Source organism: Canis aureus, chromosome 34 (genome assembly GCF_053574225.1).
Source record: "Canis aureus isolate CA01 chromosome 34, VMU_Caureus_v.1.0, whole genome shotgun sequence".
Classification (NCBI taxonomy): domain Eukaryota; kingdom Metazoa; phylum Chordata; class Mammalia; order Carnivora; family Canidae; genus Canis; species Canis aureus.
Window position 1 is genome coordinate 13,019,343 of NC_135644.1, and position 6,636 is coordinate 13,025,978.

Sequence of the window (6,636 nt, forward strand, 5' to 3'; positions counted from 1 at the left end):
GAGTTAATAAAAGAACACAGCAGGGATCCATGAGCAGAGGCTTCTCCTGGTGCTACCGGCCACTCAACCCCGCCAAGACGTCTATGTAGCATGTGGGAGATGGGTGCTACCCCCAGAGGCCTCACAGTTGGGCTGAGGAGACCAGAATAACACATAAGAAATGCAACCATGGAGGGCCAGAAGTTAGTGTTGGATTTCAGAGAGGTAGGATTTGGTGTGTCAACAGGAGTCACGTGATACTAACTAACATCTGTTCCACTCGTTCTAAATTCTAAATTGTTCTAGATCCTAAACGGAACTTGTGGGGCTCTGTGATTAGCTAGAACTTGGATCATTTTATCACTTAACTTTTTATGAGTGTGTAGCTCTTCTTAACCAGCCATTAAGTTCATTCAGAAATCACGAATTTTAGAACTGTCTTATGTTCCCTCTAATATCCAGCCCATTGTTGTCTCTACAGGACCTTCATCACTGAACACTTGTGAAATAAGGGTAGGACATCATAATCTCTTCTTGTTTTTCTGAGACTAATTCTAGAGCATAAGAAAGGGGAGAGGATGTGATCACCTCGAGAGCTTGAAGTTCTAGATTCGTCACTTGTGCTTCCGACGACCGTGCTTTCTACTAAAGCACTGTCCATTACTCAGGATCTTCCTGCACCCCATTCGGAATGGGGACGAGTGCGGCTCCTTCCTCTTGCAACACTTTCAGTAGCAGGCTATTCTCTTAAGCATTTGAGGTGATGGAGAATGACAGCAGACAGATGGGCCCATTGACAAGCGTGTCCCCTTGTGGTACTCCTGTCACAACTGAATTATTCTGTCATTTGTGCTGTCACCAAATCAGGCTGATCCAAGGAGTGGAAAGATGAACATTTCTAGTGACTCCTAATCAGAGGGAAATGCCTTGGTGACACGTGTGCTTTCTGTGAAGGGGACTGGCTTTATCATTTTGAAGGAGTGAAGAAAGAGGACATGGTGCTACAGGATACGAATGTGACCTGCTTGCCGTGGTGACGGTGTTTTGAGTTACCTCCTGGTTGGGTTCCATTTTGTTTAGCTAATATCTCTCTCCTATATGTGTCCACCTAAATTTAAGGAGCCCAGTTTGAGAGCTCGGTAGATGCTGTGGACCTACAGGCCTCCCCAGTCTTCATATCAAGGGCCTTTCCTTCCACCTGTACCTATGACCCCACCTATCAATCTCCAATTAACTCCACATGTAGAGCAAGATTGTGCCCATGTCCAAAGTATATTCCCCTCCACATTGTTGGGTCATTCCTTAAGGAAAGTCCCCCTCCAGGGTTTCAGCCACTCATGAGTTCAAGGAGCCTCTGGGAGGGAAGGGCTCCATAGCTGTACTTCTGGCATCAGACTCCCCCTGTTATATAAGTCTCTGGCACTTGACTGGAAATTGTCTGTTGCAATTCCACTCCCAGAGAGTTGTGATAGCCTTGGGAAATGGGGAATGGAATGGGCTGCTTTGAAGTCAATTCCAGAAAAAGTTATTTACTAAATATATTTAGAATCACATTTTATTTTTTTAACTGGGGGAATATAGTTAGTTTGCGATTACTTGCCACTCTTTACATTTTGCTAAATTTTTTCTGAATTATCCCAATAACTTCATTGTACTCATTTATTATACGTAGACTTTCCCTTTTAAAAAAAGATTTTATTTCTTTATTCATGAGAGGCAGAGAGAGAGAGGCAGAGGCAGAGGCAGAGGGAGAAGCAGGCTCCCTGTAGGGAGCATGATCCAGGACTTGATCCCAGGACCCCAGGACCATGCCCTGAGCTGAAGGCAGATACTCAACCACTGAGCCACCCAGGCTTCCCTAGACTTTCTTTTTTCTTTTCTTTTCTTTTCTTTTCTTTTCTTTTCTTTTCTTTTCTTTTCTTTTCTTTTAGTTTAGTTTAGTTTAGTTTAGTTTTTTTCCATCATGATAAGTGTACCCTTTAATCTCCACCTCTTATTTCCCCTATCCCCCAACTCACCTCCCTTCTGGTACCACCAGTTTGTTCTCTATAGTTAAGAGTCTGTTTCTTGGTTTGTTTTTCTCTTTCTTTTTTCCTTTGCTGTTTGTTTTGTTTCTTAAATTCCACATATGAATGAAATCATACAGTATTTGTCTTTCTCTGACTGACTTCTTTCAAACTTAGCGCTATACCCTCTAGTTCCATGCATGTTGTTGCAAATGACAAGATTTCATTCTTTTCATGGTTAAGTAATATTCCATTGTATATATACATCACATCTTCTGTATCCATTCATCGGTTGATGGACACCTGGACTGCCTTTATATCTTGGCTAGTGTAGATACTGCTGCTACAAGCACAAGGGCGCAGGTATCCCTTTGAATTAGTGTTTTTGTATTTGAGGGATACTCAGTTATGCGATTTGTGGCTCATGGGGTAGTTTTATTTTTAACTTTCTGAGGAAGCTCCATACTGTTTTCCACAGTGGCTGCACCAGTTTGCGTCCCCACCAACAGTGCAGGAGGGTTCCTGTTTCTCCACATCCTCACCGACACTTGTTGTTTCTTGTGGCTTTGATTTTAACCATTATGACAGGTGTGAGGTGATATCTCACTGTGGTTTTGATTTGCATTTCCCTGATGATGAGTGATATTGAGCATCTTTTCGTGTGTCTGTTGGCCATCTGGATGTCTTCTGTGGAGAAATGTCTGTTCATGTCTTCTGCCCATTTTAAATTAGATTATTTGTTTTCTGGGTACACATAGACTTTCTATGATTTGTCAAGTGAAGTTTACAGTGTACAAAACCTGATTTGTTAATTCAATAAAGATTTAAAGTCCTACTATGGTTCAGGTGTCCAGAGATGAATAAGGCCTGATTTTGACTTTTGAGAATTCAAGTGTGGCTAAGAGGATAGTAAAAAGATTGTCCAGAGCATCTCAGCATCTATTTGCTTGATTGTGACTGAGGAGTATGTGTGGGATGGCGGGGGGAGTGTCCAGATATTAAATTTTAGGGCTTAGTCCTCCCATACTTTGAATTTGATATGTAATTATGGTTAAATACTGGAGACATAGAAACAGAAGCCACCCACATCTCACATGACCCTGTTGGCTTTGGGACATTCTCATTAATAATAGCAGTGAATTTACTATTTAGGTACTAGACACTAAGGCCATTTCTATGTGTTTTTTTCCATTACAACTGAGGCTGAAAATCAGCAGTCTTTATAAAGACCTTTTTTTTTGAATATTTTTTAAATGATTTTCACTTTTAATTTACAGAAAGATCCCCACATATTGTGGGGATTAGGGGGACAGTAGCATCTATGTACCCTTCACCAGCCTCAAGAACTATCCACTGAAAGCTAATGTTTTCCCTCCCACTCCCCCTTCCCCTTCTGCCTGGAGGACCTTGAGGCAAGCCTCAGATGCACTGTTTCTTCTGCAGGTAGGTCTGTGCTCATGCTGTTGGACACTGGCAGCAGGGCCGATCCCTCTGCATTCACAGCCCTCCCACTCACTGCCTTTGGCCAGCCTACCCTCATTGCCGTGTCCCGCTTGCCCCCGGTAAGCATCTGGGCTTGCAAACTCTGAATTTCCTATTTCTTATCTCTTCCCCTTGTTCACTTTTGCAATTTCTTTCTTAACGTAAAGTTTGTGCTGCTGCCTGTAAGTATCCCAGCCCTATCGATAACTGTGTCCTAATAGTCAACCTCATAATCCAATGTTAGCTTAATCCTAATCCTTTGAGAAGTTTAAAATTTATTTTCTGGGGTCTGCTTACCTTCCTGACTGGCTAAATGGGTTCGAACGTGCTGGCTCATTTTGCATTCCCTGTACAGCTTGATGAAAACAGCTTTCAGGATCTGCCTCGAAGTGAGTGAGACCACTTTGTTAACAACGTCACCGCCTTTAGATTTGCAATCCTCTACCTGACTTTTGCAAGGCCAATAAACCAAACAGTTGATAATACTTGGAAGTGGATGACTCAATCTTAATGCTCCCACGATTGCTGCTACTACTGTTACCAAACTCCATGACAGTCAGCCCCTCCTACCTTCCAGAGTGAAATCCTTTAGGAATAACAGCGTTTTGAGCGCTTGCAAGCCACAGGGACTGTCGCTATGGGTGAGCCACCTCCCCTCGAGGGAGCTGGGAAACATATATGAAAATTACACTGCAGAAATGGTGACTCAAGAACACTGCTATTTCTTTGCATGAAAATACAAATAACAAGATAACTGTAAGTAGAATATGTACCCATATAAACATATCAATAACATGATCTATTACACTGGATAATATTAATAATATTACTGTAATAATGTATTACATTTAATTAAATGTAATAATGTATTACATTTGTGACTGTGTAATTATCATGTGTGCATTTCTAATGTTTTTATAGAGTCTAGTGTTAGCGCTTTATGCGTTGATGCGCATTTTAGGAACTCCACTAGCTTGATGACTATTTCAAATTAGCCCCCGCTAGAAAGCAACTTTGATGGTGTCCAGAGTTGATAGCTGTGTTAATAATGAGTCTAGTAATGTGAGTGTGATAAAAACCAGAATTAGAGAAAAATACATATTGCATTCCTTAGATAAGCCAGAGGGACCGGCCTGTGTTAGGGGAGCACACTTAGATGGCAGCACTGTGCCCCTTCCATAGTAACGTGGTAACTTAATCAAGTATTTGTTGCTTTTATTTTTTTCCTTTAAAAATAAATTACATAACTGCTTTCCATGTGCGTCTGGCCAGGGGCTGTGGCCTGTTGGCCGAGGCCAAGTGGTACCAAGGAACAGGCAGTGACTCGATGTAGGAGTCTTTAGCAATACTCGTGAAGCAGAGACATTTTGAGATTAGAGGGAAATCTGAAGGTTTTGTGGTTTTTCCAATCTCTAACGAGGGATAAACTTTTTTTTTTTTTTTTTTCCTCCTGGAATTCACTGGGAATTTGTTGTAATTCCAGAGAATACATATGTGAGATGTTTGGAGTGCCACAGATCAAAGACCCAAAACATAAGATAAAGTTGGGGTTTTTTTTTAATGTTAAATGAGGGATCTAATGTTGTAAGCGGAGGCGGGAGAGGTCAGCAGTTAAGAGTTGGGCTCTCACTCAGACCATCTGTACTTACTGTGTGATCCTGGGCAAGTCACCTAACCACTCTGGGTCTTAGCTCCCTCTGTAAAATGGGGGGTAGGGCAGATAATAGTGCTGGCAAGGGCAGCCCGGGTGGCTCAGTGGTTTGGCTCCTGCCTTTGGCCCAGGGCGTGATCCTAGAGGCCCGGGATTGAGTCCCACGTTGGGCTCCCTGTGTGAATCCTGCTTCTCTGGAAGCAGGATTCTCTGCCTGTGTCCCTACCTCTCTCTCTCTCTCTCTCTCTCTGTGTGTCTCTCATGAATGGATAAATAAAATCTTAAAAAAAAAATAGTGCTGGCAACATGGGATTACTGGGGGGAGTGGCTGAGATAAGTAAAAAACAAAAGATATTATATTTTGTTGGCACGAAATCAGTGCTCCAAAATTATTAACGAGACCAGCTCTCTTTTGCCCACTCCACACTGCCTCATTTGGTTGTGATAGCTGACATTGAAAAACACAGCCGATGTGTCAAGGAGGATGATAAAGAGTAAGTCTCTCTCTCTCTCTCTCTCTTTCTCTCTCTCTTTTTTTTTTTTTTCTCAGTTCCTTTCCCTTCCCTCCTCTCCACCCCTCACCTCTTGCCAATTATCAATTCCTTGTGAAACTAGACGGTGCAGGATATTTCAATAATGCGGCCTCAATGGCAGCAGGGCCTGCGGAGGGTCCACAGCCTGCCCGGTTCTTGGGCTGCACAAGACAATCCAAGAGGGACCTCGGGCCCTGGAGCCAGCAGATGGGAGGGGGCTTCCTGGTCCAGTGTCCCCTAGCTGGCACCTCTTTCCGGGCTCAGTGGCTAGCTGCCTAAGTCTGAATCTGGTCTCTAGGACACTTGCCTGTGCCTGGAGGTGGGGCATGTGGGGGGGTAAGGACGAGTGTGTTTACTCTACTTTAGATTTCTCTTTAAAGCATAAGCACATTCCATTGCTCTGTACTAATGCTTTTGATTGTGTGAGTACGTGTTGAAGACAAGTACCTAATTATTTCCTTAAAAAAAAAAAAAAGAAAAGAAAACCTAAAACCTTCTCTTGCCTGATTTAACCATTTAAGGTGCCTGAGACCAGCTTTCGTTTGCATGCAAATAAAATAGAAGGCCTGCCTTAGTGTGTCTTATCTAGTGTGCTTGCTTGACTTCAGAGGCCTAGAGATGGGTCAGCTGCCTTCCTAACCTCGGCGTGGCTCTTCGGTGTTTTATCTCTTGTATTTTAAAATGTAATTACGGTAGAGGATTTTTTCTTTTTTTAATCTCAGAATCTAAACTGAAAGTCTAAATCCAAACAAATGATTTTGTCTAGTTGCCTATGTTAAAGATTATGCCCTTGCAGTACCTAACACTGAATCCATATGCTGTGTTTTGTTTGCTGCATGTGAACAGCTGGGCTTCTGAAGACTGCTCTGTGGAGTTAGGGCTCCAGCCACAGCACCTGGACATGTGCTGGGGACACCTCGGCTGTCCACTGCTCTTGATATATGACGTATATGGCTTATATTCTGGGGGCAAACAGCTATTCTGT

At 42.8% G+C, this 6,636-nt stretch overlaps 1 long non-coding RNA gene across 1 annotated transcript; it reads left to right on the forward strand.

Moving 5' to 3' along the window:
* Nucleotides 1-320: 320 nt before the first annotated feature.
* Nucleotides 321-4,208, forward strand: LOC144304864 (uncharacterized). Its single transcript, XR_013371859.1, has 3 exons — nucleotides 321-492; nucleotides 3,429-3,547; nucleotides 3,823-4,208. It is a non-coding gene; the product is annotated as an uncharacterized LOC144304864 (long non-coding RNA).
* The last annotated feature ends 2,428 nt before the right edge of the window (nucleotides 4,209-6,636 follow it).